Consider the following 17630-nt stretch of genomic DNA (forward strand, 5'->3'; position numbering starts at 1 on the left):
TGTATACAGCATATTGTCGGATTTTGCTTCTTAATCCATTCTGCCAGTCAATTTCTTTTGATTGGTGAATTGAGGCCATTAACATTGATGGTTATAACTGATATGTATTGACTTATCATTGTTATGTTATTTTCCTGTTGGTTCTTTTCTGTTTTCCTCCCTCTGTCTTTAATTTCTTGCCTCGCCTGATGAATTTGCTCTGTTGGGGCTCATGGAAACGTGACCTTCATTGTCTTTATCTGGGATATTGTGTAGAATTGTTTGGAGTGATGGTTTGGTATCCATGAAATTTCTCAGGTGTTCTTTGTCATGGAAGTATCTTATTTCCCCATCAATTTTGAAAGATAGTTGTGCAGGATACATCAGTCTAGGTTGGAGGTTGTTTTCTTTTGGGGCTTGAAATACCTCAACTCCAGGCTGTCCTGGACTTGAGGGTTTGTGTTGAAAAGTCTGCTGTGGTTCTGATTGGCTTCCCTTTGTATGTAATTTGTTTCTTTTCTGTAACTGCATGTAGTATTTTCTTCTTCTGTTGGGTTTCAGGGATCTTGATTATCATATGTCTAGGTGTAGGTTTTTTTTTTGAACATGGCTAGTTGGCATCCTATATGCCTCACTCATCTGTATGTCAAATTCTTTTGCTCTATTTGGGAAGTTTTCTCTCATTAATTCTATGAACAGTTTTTTTTTTTATGTCATTTGTACTTTCTCCTGACTTTTCATGGATTCCTATCAGTCTTGTACTATTCTTCTTTGCGTTGTCTAGGAGGTGCTGGATCGATTTCTCATGACCCCTTATTATTTTTACGAGATCTCTCTTTTCATGGTCACTGACTGCAATCCTGTCTTCTATATCTGATATTCTATCTTCACATTTACTCATTCTGTTATGAATGCTTTTGATAGAGTTTTTAATCTCCTGGATATCTGTTTGAATCTGTTTCATGGATTCCATTACTTTCCTATGTTGGACATTCATGGTTTCCATTTCTTTCCTATTCTGGGCATTTATGGTTTCCATATGGTCCTGAGCTCATCTATTTTTTTTTATCTGTTTCTATTCTAGAGTCTCTAATCATGTCTTTTATTCTGCTCAGCATCTCTGTGGTCATCTGGGAAATTATTTCTGTGTTGAATTTTTCTAGAGCCCCATTCATCTGTTTTGTCACTTCCTGGGCCATCAGTGCAGGGTGTCCAGGTGATTGATCATTAGACTTTTCTACCTCGTTTCCCTCAGAATTTGCCTTTGGTGAGCTGGTAGCCTGATTTTGTGCCTTGCTTAGGTGTGTTCTCATTTCTATTTTTGTTGTTGGTACTGTTTTTGGTTCAATTCCTAGGTTGAGACTTCAGTATTGCTCATTGTAAGTATATTTGTTGCTTGTATTTAGAACCTTTATGGAATAATTGTTTCTCAGAAGTGTCTTCCAGATATATCTGGCCTTTAGGTTTTGAGTCTGTAATGTCTCTTAGGCAGTCTCATTTTCAGTATACCAGGAAGGACAACTGATTAGATGAATCACAATATCTTAGCCCAAGTGATACAATCGGCAACAAGAATAGCATCAAGCACAGTTTAGACAATGACAATTTGTGGTAGTTATTAATCTATCACCTTTAAACATGTGAATTAAATCCAAATTGAGGACCAGCCCAAAATATGTCTGTAGTGAATAAACTCTTCAATATAGGAACTTTACCCTTTGGGATGAGGACTTAGAAGGAGTTGGGGAGGGAGGGAAACTCTAGGAAGCTGTTGAAGAGAAGAGGAGAAGACAATGAAAGAATGAACACAAGAACAGAACAACTTAGCAGTAGGGAGGCTAGAAACTATATTTACTTTCCTTTAAAACTAATGGTAATCGAGAGAAGGAAACAGAAGACAAAGAAAGAAGAAATCTGTATTAGGGCCAGAATAGAAACAAAAAGGGAGATGAAGAACAATGTGAGAGAGCGAGTGAGCGAGAGAGAGAAAGAAAAAAAAAGAAAAAGAAGGAAAAAAAAATTAAAACTGATAAGAGAAAATACTAATTTTGAGAATAACAAATAAAGAATAAAAATGAAGGGCCTCCTTCAGTTTAAGTCTCTTTTGTCACAATAGACAACGTGGAGAGCAGCTATAAGTCAATGAGTCTCAGCAAGCCAGTAGCAGACTTGTGAGATTCAAGGTGATTTCTGGCTGCAAGTCCCAAGTTGACCTCATTGTCTTCCTGCAGGGTTGAACTCTGCAAGGTTCTACTGCAGATTCCAGTTGCCCTTCCCCTTAAGATAGTTCAGTTTCTGATGGGCGGTGATGATCCCTCCAAGTTACCAACTTTGGTGGTCTGGTGTGCCTTTATTGCAGAGATTCTCTTCACTTTTCCAGTGGGCTTCAATTTTCATCAAGGAGCCTGAGAGGGGCCCTCTTCCTGGTGTGCACTTCATTTTTTTTTTTTTCCTTCAAAAAATATGGAATGCTTCATGAATTTGCGTATCATCCTTGCGCAGGGGCCATGCTAATCTTCTCTGTATTGTTCCAGTTTTAGTATATGTGCTGCCGAAGTGAGCACGTTGTTCACTTCTTTATCTTCTCGAGCTCAGGACATTGGCCTTTATGACCCTCTGTGCCTCTGCAGTATGAAACGAGATACCAGTGCAGCTGGGTGGGGGGAGGCAGGGGTGGGGGGTGAGGGTTTTGGGGTGTGTGAGGTTTCTGCAGGCACCTGTCCAGCTCTGCTCATAGCTCGGAGGTGGGGTGGTGCCCGGGGTTGGCAGCCTCAGCTCCACTGGGCTGAAGTCCTTAGCCTTCAGCTTGCTCTCGCTCAGAGCTAGAAATTTGGTTCTTAAAATGGAACCCCAGCCTTCCTATAGAAACTTCTCTTATCTGGGGCTTTACCTCTGTGTAGGCTTTGATTTAGGACTTTGGTAGGCAGGCATGGGAATGTATCACAAAGGAAATATCTTACCTGAAATGCAGATCTCCAGGCCATGGCCCAAGGTGGTGCCAGGTAGGTCTTGGGTAGGGTTTGAGAATTTACATTTAAAGCAAGGTGGGTTGAGTGAGACAGATTGCAACAGGATCCTACGTTGAGAAGGTTTGGTTCTGAAAGGGTAGGCTGTCTTTTCATTTCCCTTCTTTTGGGGAGCTTTCGATAGCTTCTTAAACAATACTAAGTTGTTTTTTGATAAAAACAGCATCTAAGGAAAATTACTGGTTTTTAGGAACTTGTGTGCATTTATATTGAATTCTTTTCAGGATGCTTTTTAGTTACATGAATTAATGTTGAAAAACAGCAAGCTCTCAAAATTGGGTTTGTTCTTGTCTTTTAAGTGAACCTTTGGCAAGCAATTTTTAGTGAAGTTAGACTCTTGCCTTTTTTTGTTTGTTTGTGAAGAAGCAGTTGGAAGTTCATATCTGGGATGTGGAGGAAAAGGGGTGTTATTCTGGGGTTCTTGGTTTGCCTAGGGATGGCCTAGGTTGGGCATGTGCCCCAGTAGGTGAGCTTGCCTAGCCTGTGTGAGCTCCTAGGTTCAATCCCCAGCAAGTTAGTAGATTCAGTCCCTAGCACCCCCCCAACCCCAAAAGAGTTACCAAAAAGTATTCAACTCTAAAGTCTGAGGTGTTTCGTTAATTTTTATTTTTAATTTTTTAGACAGAATCTTGCTGGGTAGCTCAGGGTGATCTTGAACTCACTATGTATGTGGTGTGGTCCAAATATACAGTGAATATCTAAGTTAAAAAATTTATTATGGTAAAAGACACATTGCAATTAATTCCCTCAAAATAATCCCTCTTATTTTAAATACGCTTATTCCATTATTCTTGTCACTTTCTGAAGCATTTCTGGGAGTCTTCTTTTGTGAGTGTCCTTATGAGGTGTGATCAGATAGATGGTGAATCTTGCTGCGTGCCATCCAGTGGAAAAGGCAAGTTTAAAAAAATATTACAGTGTTCCCCTCATCCACCTTATTCACTGGATCTGGCACTTTGAGACTTACGGCTCTTCTCCAAAGTCAAAATGACTTGAAATGTAAATATTTTGAATCAGGTCAGGACATCGAGGCAGCCACAACAGCTCAACTAAAGACATGAAGGAGGACTTTCAGAACTGTTTCAGAAAGTGGCAAGAACAATGGGATGTATTTGAAACAAGGAGGGATATTTTAAGGGGGATTAAATGGCAATGTGTATTATACTGTAATAAATTCTTAAAATTTAAACATTTACTGTATTCTTTGATCACACTTTGTAGCCCATGCTGGCCTTGGACTTGAAATTCTGGTACTACAGGCATGTGTCACAACATCCAACTTGAATTTTAAACCTGATCAGCTGTTTATTAGATCATTTTCTTGTAATTAGCTATCTCAAAGACAGGACTTCTCAGCTCCCAGCTTCTTTTCCTTAGTTCCCTTTCTGATGAGGAAAGGACAGGAGGAAGTTGTTGGGTCAACCATTTAACAGAAGCTTATTGAGCCTCCTCTCTCTGCTAGGCTCCACACAGAGTGCCCCTTCTCTTTTCCTTCCTTCCTTTCATTGTACTGGTGATTGAACCTAGGGCTTTTGTACAGAGCAAACCCCTTTAAAATGTTTTATTTTCGGAAAGATCTTACTAAGTCTCTTAAGTTGTCCAAGTTGAGCTTGAACTTGCAATCTTACAGTGTAAGCCTCCCAGACTACTAGAATTACAAGTTCAGTGGTAGAGTGGTTGCCTAGCATGCATGAGCCCGTGGGTTTGATCCTTAGCACTGGGGAAAAAAACTCAAAACAAACAAAAAAATCTAAACCCCCAATCCCCAACCCCAAAATAATTTTCATAAAGGCCTTAAGACAGCAAGAATTCTCACTCCCTTCATTTTGGAGATGCATTTTCTTATCCCCCCAGGATTCATAGAAGGCTAACAGTTTACCCCAAACCTCCCCACTATGGTGTTGCCCTTCTGCTTCTCCTCTTCCAACCCCCACTGTAGGCTTCCATAGGCTTCTGTCCAGAACTCATCTATCTACTTTTGTTTTTTTTTTAATTTTTGGTGCTGGGGATTGAACTCGGGTCCTTGTGCTTGGGGGTCAGGCGGTGGAACCACTGAGCTAAATCCCGGGCCTCTCATCTATCTACTTTTAAATCCTCTAAGGGCCCTGGTCCAGAGGTCAGTTTTAGTGAGTGGTATGGGCGCTGTAGATACTATGGAGTTGGGTGTGGGTGGAGAGAGAAATTTGGGACATGGGGACCTAGCAGACTATTCATAGGGAAAGCAAACTGATAGAATTAAGCAGGGCCATTGCAAGTGCTTGAGAATGGTGCCCTCCTATCCCCTTTCCTTTTTTGCTACTGGGGATTAAACCCTGGGCCTTTGCACTGAGCTACATCCTCAGCTGTTTAAATAAAAATCGCTCCCAGAGTGCTGGATCATAGGCTTGCACCACACTACCATGTCTGACTGAGACTGTTTGCCCTCTTGATTTTGAATGTCTCCTTGAAGGTACTGCCTGGTGTGCTGAATACAGATTTGTGGATACTTTTTGCAAAATTTATTTATGATACTCTTTGTTTTTCTGAAACTTAGTCCTACATTCTAGATTGCTTTTGATTAACTGTTTTTGGGACATGATAGTATCTTTGGATTGTCCATAATGGTTATTCACAATTATTATGGACAGTAATAAATTGTCAACGTCAGAAAGATGTTGTATCCTCAGGCACTGCATATTTGACCTCCTTACTTAACTTTCTACATCAACGCATGCATGAGTCCTAGCACTCTGGGAGGCTGAAGGCAGGAAGATCACAAGTTTGAGCCCCGCCTGAGCAACTTAGTAACTTAGTAAGAACTAAGAATGAAAAATGAAAAAAGGGGCTAGGTTGTTGCTCACTGTGAAGGCCTTGTCCCCAGAACAACAAAACAAAAACCAAAACAAAACCACCACCATTACCACAAAAACAAAATCATGCATGGGAATGGGATTTTGGAAAGAACAGTGATTCTGGAATGAAGTGGATTTGGTTTCAAATTTCAGCTGTCCCCTAATGCTGTTGCTGAAGTGCTAAGCTTCAGGGCCTCAGTTTCTTCATCTGTAAAGCGAAGATCGTTGTACTCAGCAAGATAATTTGTACAGTACATCCAGAATATAGTTTGACATACAGTAGGTGTTTGGAAGTTCTCTTCTTATTTGAGTCAATGGATATTAAGTTTTATGAAACTCTGGTAGTTAGATGAATAAGATGTGGTTTCTGTTCTGGAAGAATTTAAAATCCAGCCAGCAAGTCTGACACATACAAATTCACCACGAGGAGATTAACTGCCAAGGCCTAGGCTGAGACAGGACCAGAGCACAGGCACATTTCCTGTGCCCTGAGGGTTGGAAGATCTTTTCCTTCCAAGAGGAGGTTATGCCTAATCCTTCTCTTGAAGGATTGACTAAGAATTAACTAAAGCAGGCAAGGTGGGATGGGTATAGGGAAACCAACAGCGTGAGTGATGGATGAGAATGTTCAGAATTGTGCCCAGCCAGGGTTGGCTGGGTGGAATGCAGGAAGCAGGCCGTCCTGGGAAATGAGCCAAGGCAGCCTGCAGAGTATGAAGTTACGGGTAGGCCTTGTGGACCTGTAGGTGATGGAATCACTAATGGGTTTTAAATAGGAGAGAGACACATCTGCCTTTACCTTGGTGATTGGTGGGAATGGGTATGGATTTAGAAAGTGTAGAAGGGAGGCAGAAAAGAGCTAGACTCTTCTGCAGTTGAGATTATGACTCGACCTTGGGTAGGAGTGAGAAGGATGGAGAGAGGAATATGAAAAGGCAAAATCTGTAGCAATAATTGATAAGTTATAGAGAGGGATGAAAAGGAGTCTAGAATACTCTTCAAGATTCCAGTCTAAGAGCTGAGTATGGTGGTGCATGCTTGTAATCCTAGCACTTGGCAGGGTGAAGCAAGAGGATCACTGGGTATTTGAGGCCAGCCTGGGCTACATAGTGAGTTCAAGGCCAGCCTGTGTTACGTATCAAGATCTTGCCTTTAAAAAAAAAATTTCCAGTGTAAGAAATGGTAAATAGTGAAACCAGATTGGTAGGGAAGATATAGGAGTAGGATTAGCTTCTTCTTTCCAGGAGGACCAGGAGTTTGGTTCATGTGACATTGAGGTACCTGCAGAAATCTAAGCATTTTCAACAAATACTTTAATGTTGGCCATAGGCTTTTGAAGCTCAATGAAAAAGAAGTCAGGGTTGAATATCTTCAATGCACTGTCACTGATGAAATGTTAATGATTCCTGTAAGTTGCCAATTAAGGTATGGGAGATACAGAATTTGCTAAGATAGAAAACAAAAAGGGTCTTGGATAGAAGAAAGTCTTGCTTTTTGTTGCGGATCTTTCTATAGTGCTTAGACATTTTTTCACAATCATGCTTTAAAACTTCTTTTCAAGAAAATACTGTAAAGAAGTGATTAATGTTGTACATTATCAGGTAAGCAGGAAACCAAGAGGCAGAACATAAAAATAACCTGTGCTGTGGTACAGTAATGAGGTTATGAATTCTTTTAGGTTATGTCATACTCTGACAATAACATCATTCATGGGGCCTTTTAAGAGTTTCCACTTTTCACATACATTATTTCCATCAGAATCATGCCTCCATCTGTGCTTTTAGCAATTAAATTATTTTAAGGATTATAAATGTTAAATGATGCTCTGTAAAGGGGAAAAAAGAATAATATTAGGTATTTAATGCAGCAACCATGATTTTATTCCCCTTCTGTTCTTTGCATATGGCTTTAAAAATGTGATTGTAACTATTTGTGAATTACAGACTTTTTGTTTAATATGATTTTATACATCTCTCTGGGTGTTGTGTAGTCATTCTCTTGAGTGCCCTGTATAGCTGCTATCTCCTGGAACAGCATGATTGCTTTACTGTGTTTCATTTGGGCCTTGTGCTCATGTGCTTTCTGTCATACCTATGTTTGTTTTCTGCACTGCTGGTCAGCATAAGTCTTGGGGCTAGGGTGACCTTTTTTGTCATTGGAATCAGGGCACAAAGAAGAGTCTCAGCAAATATTTTTTGGTACTGGGTATTGAACTCGGGATCCCTCGTACCAAAAAAAACCCCTTTCTTTTAAAATTTTTTGAAACAATTAATTTCCAAAGCCCTCTTCTAGTTTGTATGAAGAGAAGACACTATCTTTTTATCCTGAATGTTTTTACTCCTTACAAATAGCACAAGAGCATCCTGTGTGTGAATGATTGTGCTGAGCAGAAGTCTGCAGTATGTGTGTGACAGGGCAGGGAAAGTAAAGCGGCTTCCTTCTACCCTTCTGGGTGCTTTGGCTGAGCTAAGAATTAAGTTGACACAAGACAAAATAACAGGGAAAAAGCTTATTTAATTATATATACATATACTCTTGGGAGTCCTACAAAATGTGATACTGGAAGTGTCAGAGCATCCTGAGCTACAGAATAGAAGCTGGGGCTTCTTCTAGGTGGAAAGGGAGGAGAAAGGATGTAGAGAGGAAGAGAGTGATAAAGTTTTAAAATATAAACTAAATTACTCTTCACTGAGAAGAAAATCAATCTAGACAGATGTCTGTCTCAGTTTGAGATCTTATTATAAGAAACTTCATATTTTAGATCTGCAGTTTTTTTTTTTTTTGGTACAGGGGATCAAACTTGGGACCTTGTGCTTGCGAGGCAGGCAGCGGAATCACTGAGCTAAATCCCCAGCCCCTAAAAAGAAAGTTTAAGCACTGCAATTTAGGAGTAGAAGAAAGTTAATATTTATTTTTTAAGACAGTAAAATCTTTAAAAAATATAAATTATAAAATACATAAATAATGAAAAAATAGCATAAATAACTTTTAGAAGAAAATTGTTCAATCCTACAGCCTAAAGATGTTTCAAACATTTCTCCACAAATGGGCCTAGCTTAGAACCTGGCATATAGTAAATGTGTCAAATAGAGATACAATATATACTTTGGGGGGAAAGCATAAATGCGACTACATCGTACAGCAGTCCTTCCTTAACCATAAAGGATTGTTCCAAGAGCCCCAGGGGAGGCCTAAAACCTCAAACAGTAGCAAAGCCTGTATATACTATTTTTCTTATACACACTTATGATAAAATGTATAAATTAGGCACAGTAGTAGATTAACAACAATAATAAAACAATTATAACAATACCCTGTAATAAAAGTTACATGAATCTGGTCTTTCTCTCGTGAAAGAATCTTGGCAAATACCAATACTTTCAGACCATAGTTGACAGTAGGCATTTGAAACCACAGACGGTAGAACTGGAGAAGGGGAGACTCCTTTCTGTACGTACTCTTCTGCAACTTGCTGTTTTACCACTGAACAGCACAACAGAAGATGCCTTTCCCTGTTGCTCCAAATCTATAGCATAGATTGGCAGTTCTTAAACTTACAATATGGTGATCAAGTTGATTTATTTGTGGATGTTCTAGTATTTTGCAAAATCATAAGTGGTCTTTACTCATTGGGACTTGAAAATATGCTTCAGATTTTAAAGTGGAAATCTTGGCATCATGTATAAATTATTTTTTAAAAATAACTACTACTTGAAGAAAATTGATCAGATTTATTTTCCATCCTTCCCCTTCCCCTCCCCCTCTTCCTTTCTTTCCTTCTTTCCTTCCTTTTTGTAGTACTGGGGATTAAACTCAGAGCCTTTGCACAGAGCTATCCACCCTAATTTTATGACAGGGTCTCCCTAAGTCACCCAGACTCAAACTTGAGTGATCTTCTCAGAGGGCTTCTTGGATTACAGGCTTGGGCCGCCAGGCCTGACTCAGATTTCTTTCTCTCTTTTTTTAATTTCTTGAGACATGGTCTCACTATAGAATTCAGGGTGGCCTTGAACTCACTATATAGCCCAGGCTCCCCTCAGATTTGTCGTGATCCTCCTACTTCAGCCTCTAGTACTGTGATTACAGTCAGATTTCTTTTTTTAACCGGTGATACTAAAGGTATGTTTAAGCCTGCTTTTGAGTTTGTTGAAACATATAAAGCCATTCTGTTATGGTTTAGTTATAAAATGGCTCCAAAGCCTCATGTTTTTGGGAGGTGATTGGATTATGGGGTGGTCTAGCTGGCTTGCTGTTGAGGAGTCAGGTCACTGGGACGTGACCTGAAAAGGTTTATCTCTCTCTCCAGCTCTTCCCTTCTCTTTCTCTGCTTCCTGGCTGCCATGATGTGAGTAGGTTTTTTTCTTCAGTGCCCCTCTGCCATGATGTGCTGCCTTGGAGACAGCCAGCTATGGACTAAAAATGTGAGCCAAAATAAACCTTTCCTCGTTTAAGTTGTGGGAGTCAAGTATTTTGTTTCAGTGATAAAATGATTGAGACAGACTTTTGTACCAGAGAAGTGGAGTTGTTGCTATGAGTCTACTTGACCATATGGTTTAGAAGCCCAGGAACTGGTTTGAGGAGGAGTTTGGAAAGGTTTGGAAATGCTACCTGGCAAAGCAACCCTAGAATGCTGTAACCCAGCTTGATGGGAGATTCTGGTCAGAGATCAGAAGAGCTAATGAAAATGCAGATGGTAAAGACCAAGCTCAGGAAATTTCAGTTGGGAACAAGGACCCTGATGGCAATTGAACTTCAGGCTGTGTCTGTTATGCTGTGGGATAAAATTTTTCTACATTTTGCTCATGTTCTGAGATTTTACAGGAGACTGATGGCAGTGGACTAATAGGTCTAGCAGAGGAGATTTCAAAGCAGCTCCACAGTCAATCTGTAGCATGGTTACTGTTTGCTGCTTTTAAGCAAAACCTGGGAGAAACAGGAGCAAAAAGCCTATTTGAAAAGTTTTCAATTTTGTCAAAAAGTGCCTGCAAAGATGGAGTAGAGAAGAGCTTGGTTGCTAAAATGACTAGAATTAAAAAGAAGCCTTTGGAAAGGACAATAGGAAAAATTTCTCGAAGGGGTGTCAGAAATGAGCAAGTCTCCTTCCTTTTTAGGGTCAAGGGTGCAAGGCCGTAAGACTGCTTTGATAAGAGAGTTCCAGAGCACTCTGCTCAAGAAGGTCTGCCTGAGGAATTGGTTCGCCAGGATTTGGTTCCTAGTGTTCAGCCATCCAGTAGGTCAGAGGTCTCTGCAGCTGTGATTCAAGGGGCCTGGCTACTGCTTGAGCTAGTGGTGGATCTTGGCTTACATAAATGATGCTATTTTTTTTTTTTTGGATTGAATTCAGGATCTTGTACTTTCGAGGCAGACCTGGCACCACTGAGCTAAATCCCTAGCCCCTATGAAGCCAATTTTATAGGCATGCAAAGAAGAAGAGTTGTGGGGTCAGGGAGGTTACTACCCAGAATTCAGAAGAAAACTTGGAAGGCCAGGCAGTGTGCCCTTGAGAGGGCAGTATGGGAAAGCATAAGAGTGAAGCCAAAAGTGAAGTGGAGAACCCAGAAAGTTGGAGAAGCCAGGAATGTGGAATATCCGAGGAAAGTCACAAGGAGTAAGCAAAGTCAGTTTATGAGAAAAGCCATGAGAGGGATGAGGCTGCTCGGGTCCTTTAGAGTTCAAATCTCACCACACCTTGCAATGGGGTCTGGACATAGAGCTGTAGGATTTAATACTTGCTGTGTTAGGTTTCCATCTTGCTTTGGTCTCATTCTTTTCTATCCCTGTCTTCCTCCTTTTGGAATGGGAATGTTTATCCTATGCCATTGCCAATATTTAACTTTATTTTTTATTTTAAATAGGGACTCACAGCTAAGAGTTTGCCTTGTCTCAGGAGACTTTGGACTTGGACATTTCTGCAGTGCTGGAACTCTTGAGATTTTGGCAATTTGTAGAGCTGGACTAAATGCATTTTGTTTGAAGAGATGAACATGAGCCTTTTGGGGACTGGGGTGGAATGTTACAGTTTTGGTCAAAAATGGCCGCCAAAGCCTCAAGGTTTGGAAAATATTTGGATGATGGGGGCAGTGATTGGGTTATGGTTTACTGTTGGGAAGTGGAGTCTGTTCCAAGAAATTGGGTCACTGGGGTTGTGGCCTGGAAGGCTTTATCTCCTTTCTTAGCCCTTCCATTTCTTTTCTGCTTCCTGGCTGCCATGACAAGAGCAGGTTTTCTTTTGCAGTGCCCCTCTGCCATGTCATCCTGCCTTAGAGCCAGCCAACCATGGACTAATAGCATGAACCAAACTAAATCTCTCCTCCTTTAAATTGTGGGTGTTGGGTATTTTGTCTCAGCCACAGGGAAAGTGACAAAGACACACTCCAAGTGGAGAGATGACAGGCTTGAAGGGAAGAGTCGTGAGTTAAAATGTTTCTGTTTCTAAACTAAGTGGCCTTTTATGGCTAATCCTTTCTTTAGTGGTATAAGGATTGAGGGAAACAGCATATATGAGATATGATTTCCTCGTATAGTTCAATAAAGACTAGTTCTTTCCAAGCCCTTAAACTTATGAGGAGGAATACCTGGCTGAGCTGCCACAGTGTCTGTATAAAGCTCTCTAGCTTGCTGTATTTACATGTGTGTGAGCTGTGTGATCTGGTTGTGGAGGTGGCTGGCTAGGGAGCCCAATATTGTATATTGAAAATTACCACAAAGGGAAAGTTGGCCATTATCACCATTGAGCTTTTCAGTGTCTTCCATGGTTACCATAAGCTTGTGTTGTTCTTGTTACAAAGCACTTTTTTTTTTTTTTTTTTTTTGAGATAAGGTCTATCATGCTGGCCTTGAACTCGGTATGTAGCCCAGTTTGGCCTGGAGCTTGTGATCTTCCTGCCTTACCTTCCCTAGTGCTGGGATTACAGGTGTGTACCGTCACACCCAACACAAAGCACTTTTTGTAGGAATGGAGTGTAAATTCCAATGTAAAAATGTTAATCTTTGAAAATATTCTCCTGATTGTCAGCCACTTGAGTGTTATCAAATCTTTTGGAGGTCAGGCAGATCCTGAAGTTAATCCTCCCTTTTAATTTTAATTAAAAGAGAAGAAAACAAGGAATTTAAAATTAACCTGGTATGTGGTCCTTTTTGTGTCCTTTTTGTGTTTTTCTTTTCACAGACATGTTAAATAATACGTCATTCTTTTTGTTTTGTAGCTTGATATTTTTGCATACATGCATGGTGTATATTATTTTATACCAATATTTATCCTTGAAATGATTTCTAATTATTGTATATAATTCATTTTTCAGCCTGCTAGGTATAACATAATTTTTTGATTACGTCTGAATTTTAAATAACACTGCAGTGAACATTGTCCTAGTTTTATTGAATGACTTGTAGCAATTAAACCATGTTAAATTAACATAGTAGTTTTTTTTTGTACCGGGGATCGAACTTGGGACCTTGTGCTTGCAAGGCAGATGGTAGAAGCACTGAGCTAAATCCCCAGCCCATTAACACGGTAGTTTTTAAAAAGACAAGTTTGTCAAATCTGTTTATCTTATAAGCATCTAAGCAATCAAAGTGGTACAGAACTGAGCTAAGTGTCATGAGGGTACCCTCAGATGTAAGTATTATAGTCTTAGGGATAAAGTAGAATGTGTATACCAATAGCAAGTGGTGGTATTTAAGCAAATAATTTAAATAAGTTAGGCACTAAAGGATTGTAATATATTCAAATGAAAAAGACATTCATCAGTAGCTGTACCTGTGCATGTGTGTGGAGTGGTGTGGGTAGTGAGATGTGAACTGTGGAAAAAAAAATCTACCTACAACTTATGACATTGCCACTGAAGAGAGTGGGCACAAAGCATGGACCATGTTAGCTTTGGAAAATGGTGTTTTGACTGTAAGTCCAAAGACAGAAGAAGCTGTACGGACACACTGTACTCTAGTTGGTAAAGTTTATCAGGGGTCATGGATTAGCAGTTCTGAAACTGCTTTAACAGTATACTGGGGGGTGAAGCAGAGTTAAGAGATAGTGGATGATAGGAGGGAAGTTCCAAGTAAGCAATGGAAGAAGGCCAGAATGAACTATGTGTTATGGAATAAGAATGAGAGACATCAGTGTAAGCTTAGATTTAGCTTAGTATTGACACAGAAGTAATTTTTTAAGCGCATAACTAGGTTGATATACATACGGGTGTTTCTTCCATCTGTCCGCTGAGAGGGTAACAAGCATAGAATACCATTCTCCAATAACAATAACTAGGACTCTTTGGAGAAATGATAACAACATATCTGGAGTATCTTGGATTGAAGATAAGGAAATGCTCAAAAAACGAAGAATGTGGGCATGTCAGAAGGACATAGGAGCTAACATCAAGGAGTTCTTAATAGCCAAAGCTGGACTAATTTGAGCAACAAAATGATGTACTGCATTATAATCCAAACTCTTTAATTCATTTTCTACTGTAAAGAATAAGAGGCATGCTCTTTATCAATGAATTCCAAATAATTTATGTAGAAAAGTTTTCCTTTCAGGAGCTAGGCTTTACCTTTTTCCTGGAGTGTGGGCTGAATTTAATGACTCACTTCTAAAGGATACTTTATGGGAAGTGAGAAACTTAACAAATCGTACCTCAACCAAGCAATCAAAGTCAGTCTGACAAGCAGCACCTCTTGGTGACAGCATGTAGTCATGAGGAGGACACTTTACCTCTGTGGTCTCCCTCCAAGCCCACAACCCCAGTGTAATCATTAGAAAAACATCAAGCAAATCTCCATTTAGGAACATTTTACAAAATACTGGCCCAGTGGTCTTCAGAACGTTTAAGGTTATTATTGTAGTCAGAAGGATTCGGCAAGGGAATACATTAAATACAGGACACATAACTTATAATGTTATTTTATGGTAATTACCCAAAGATTTAAATGCAAAGGAGTGCAAGAGATTAACCACACACTAGAAGCCCAAAGGATTCAACTGAGGGCCTAGATCCCAGAAGTTTCCCACACAAGTCCAGCTGAAGGCCTAGAGTCCAAGGCAATGTCCTCCTCCAGTCCAACTAGTGGCCTAAAGCCCACAGGAATGTCTCATGCTTGTGCATGTTGAGGATCTACATCTGAAAGGCCCAAAGAGCAGTGGTGGAAGCCAGAAAATCTGTGCTGGTGAGATGAAGGATTTCTGTGACCAAGGTGGATCCACATTGGATCCAGGAAGTGATGTTCATGGAGAAGATCAGAGCTCCCTTGATGAAAACAGCAGCCATTCCCAGTGACGGCGAGGTCCCGAGCCCCTCTTCCTCCAAGAACAGCCTAATTTGCATCAGGAAAACCATCCGCAGCAAACTTCTGGTAAATCAACAAGCCAAGATCTTCCCTTCCAATTCTCTTTTATGGCTATTGGTAACAGTCTTCTGGTGGATCCTCCATCCCCAGACCATGCTGATTCAGTTCAGCTGGGTGATACACGTTGACCATTAGTCAATCCACCACAGTCATGAAAAACAAGGAAAGACTGAGAAACTCTTAACAGACTAGAGGAAACCAAGGAGCTGTATAAGTAATTACAAAGTGTGATCCTGAAACAGAAAAAGGACATTAGTGTAAGCCTAGTGACATTAAATGAAGTGTGGAGTGCACATACACACACACACACACACACACACACACATATATACTTATTTATTTATTTATTTTTTATTTTTTAAGACAAGGTCTTGCTGTGTATTTTGGGCTGGCCTTGTACTAGAGACATCTTCCTGCCTCAGCCACTCAAGGGCTTGGATTACAGGCATATTGCCACCATGTCTGGCTAATTTTTTTTTAAAATAACTTTATTATCACACACACATACAAAAATTAAAACCATTCAAAGAAGAACAATGTAAGGGAAAAAACCCTACAATAATATTCAAATACAGTAGAACTCAACCAAAACAAAACTGAAAAGCACTTAAACATTTTTCCATATAACTTAAAAAAGTATCTCAAGCACCAGCAAGATACCAGAGGATGCGATTTGTTTCAGAAAGATCCTCAAAACCAACATTGAACAAATAGTGGTCTGGAAAAAAAACTCCAGTTAGCTAGCATACTCCACATAAACCAAACTTCTCCCTAATTTAAATTTTGATCCAGTCATATGACATGCGATGGAAACACAATCTGAGAAATACGTTATTAGGCAATTTCATCCATGTGTATCCTTAATTACACTTTGAGTTTCTCACACTAGAGAAACTATTTGGTATTTACACGTATGTGTCCTATTTATTTCACTTAAGAGGATGGCCTCAATATGTATCCATTTAGCTATAAATGTCTCTAGTTTCTGATTCTTTATGGTTGAGTAGTACTCCATTTTATTAAAAAACCACATCTTCTTTATCCAGTCTCCAGTAGCTAATTTTTTTTAAAGGCACTAAAATTCCTCCCCTTATGTTTTATTGTGAAAACATTCAATCATAAAGAGAAGTTGAAAGAAATGGACAGTGAACACATACACACCCACTGTCTAGATTCTACAATTAAGATTTTGCCATCTTTGCTTTATTATGTATCTACCTATCACTCCATCTTTCTTTCTTTTCTTTCTTTCTTGCCTTTTTTCCTCCCTCCCTCCCTCCCTCCCTCCCTTCCTCCCTTCCTCCCTTCCTCCCTTCCTCCCTTCCTCCCTTCCTCCCTTCCTCCCTTCCTCCCTTTCACTGGGGATTGATTGAACTTGGGACCTTGCACTTGCGAGGCAGGTGGTGGAACCACTGAGCTAAATCCCCGGCCCTCAGTCCATCTTGTTTTAAAAAATATTTTGAAGTAAGTTGCAAACATCAGTACACATGGATCTCACTCCTCCAACAAAACCAAAACAAAATGTATTTAAAAAGTAGTTCTTACCTTCTCTCCACTGTTGCTGTCCAGCACCTTGGGGCACTTTACAGTGGACACCAAGTCTGTTCTTATGTCCTGTTGAGTGTCAAGGAGAGAGAGAGGGTGTAGGTTATGTTGTCACTTTCCAAGGTTATCAAAGTGTGCATAGTTAGGTGAGCGTGCTTGGATGATATGGATCTCTACATGTGGGAGCTGGGCATCATGGGGTCTGTGAGCGTCTGGGAAATAGCGCCTCTTTTACTGTGGGCAGCTTAAGGGTTGCCATGGGGTAGGGAACAGTATGGAGCTGCTGAAGCTGGGATGTGTAGTGCATGAATGTTGATCTAGGGAGAGCCACATACCTGAGCACACCATTCTTCCCTCTGCTGAGGTCCCCTGAGGAAAGAGGTGGAATGCAGAGGGTCAGTGCATCCATCAGGAGAGTGTGCAGCTATGCAGAAAGGACAGCAGTTGCTCCCTGAAGGCTGCAGAGCTGGGACTTTGCCCAGAGGAGGACCTTCCAGCTGCTAACCGTAGCCCCAGTTTGGGTGCATAATGATTTTTATTTTTTTAATTTTTTAAAATTTTTTTATTTTTCTGGTACCAGGGATTGAACTCGGGTCCTTGTGCTTGGCGAAGAAACCACTGAGCTAAATCCCCGGCCCCAGTGATTTTTAAACTAATCAGGAGCCAATGCCTGAGGCTAGGGACAAACACAAATACTGTGTTGACAAAGCAAACATCTCGATTTTGTCAGATAGGAAGTTGCTGAGGAAGGTCAGAGTGATGTAATGGTGTTCACTAAGTTTTCATCCTTAAACAGATGGGCCCCTGAGGTACTATCTGCAGCTACCTGGGGCCCTTCAAAATCATTTCCTATTAATTAAATTGTCATAAATTAGTATTGAGATGTTAGTGTAGTAGCCATACCAGA

General features: G+C 40.3%; 1 protein-coding gene and 1 non-coding gene across 13 annotated transcripts in view; one reads left to right on the forward strand and one right to left on the reverse strand.

Moving 5' to 3' along the window:
* The window catches only part of Tanc1 (tetratricopeptide repeat, ankyrin repeat and coiled-coil containing 1), a 250878-nt gene that overhangs the window by 18733 nt on the left and 214515 nt on the right, over window positions 1–17630 (forward strand). The gene's annotated exons all lie outside the window — the stretch shown is intronic.
* Window positions 2437–2543, reverse strand: LOC147829915 (U6 spliceosomal RNA). The gene has a single exon (XR_015447514.1). It is a non-coding gene; the product is annotated as a U6 spliceosomal RNA (small nuclear RNA).

This window comes from Heterocephalus glaber, unplaced genomic scaffold, assembly GCF_053883595.1.
Source record: "Heterocephalus glaber isolate CG9 unplaced genomic scaffold, H.glaber_assembly_v1.0 deba00000347, whole genome shotgun sequence".
NCBI classification, from domain to species: domain Eukaryota; kingdom Metazoa; phylum Chordata; class Mammalia; order Rodentia; family Bathyergidae; genus Heterocephalus; species Heterocephalus glaber.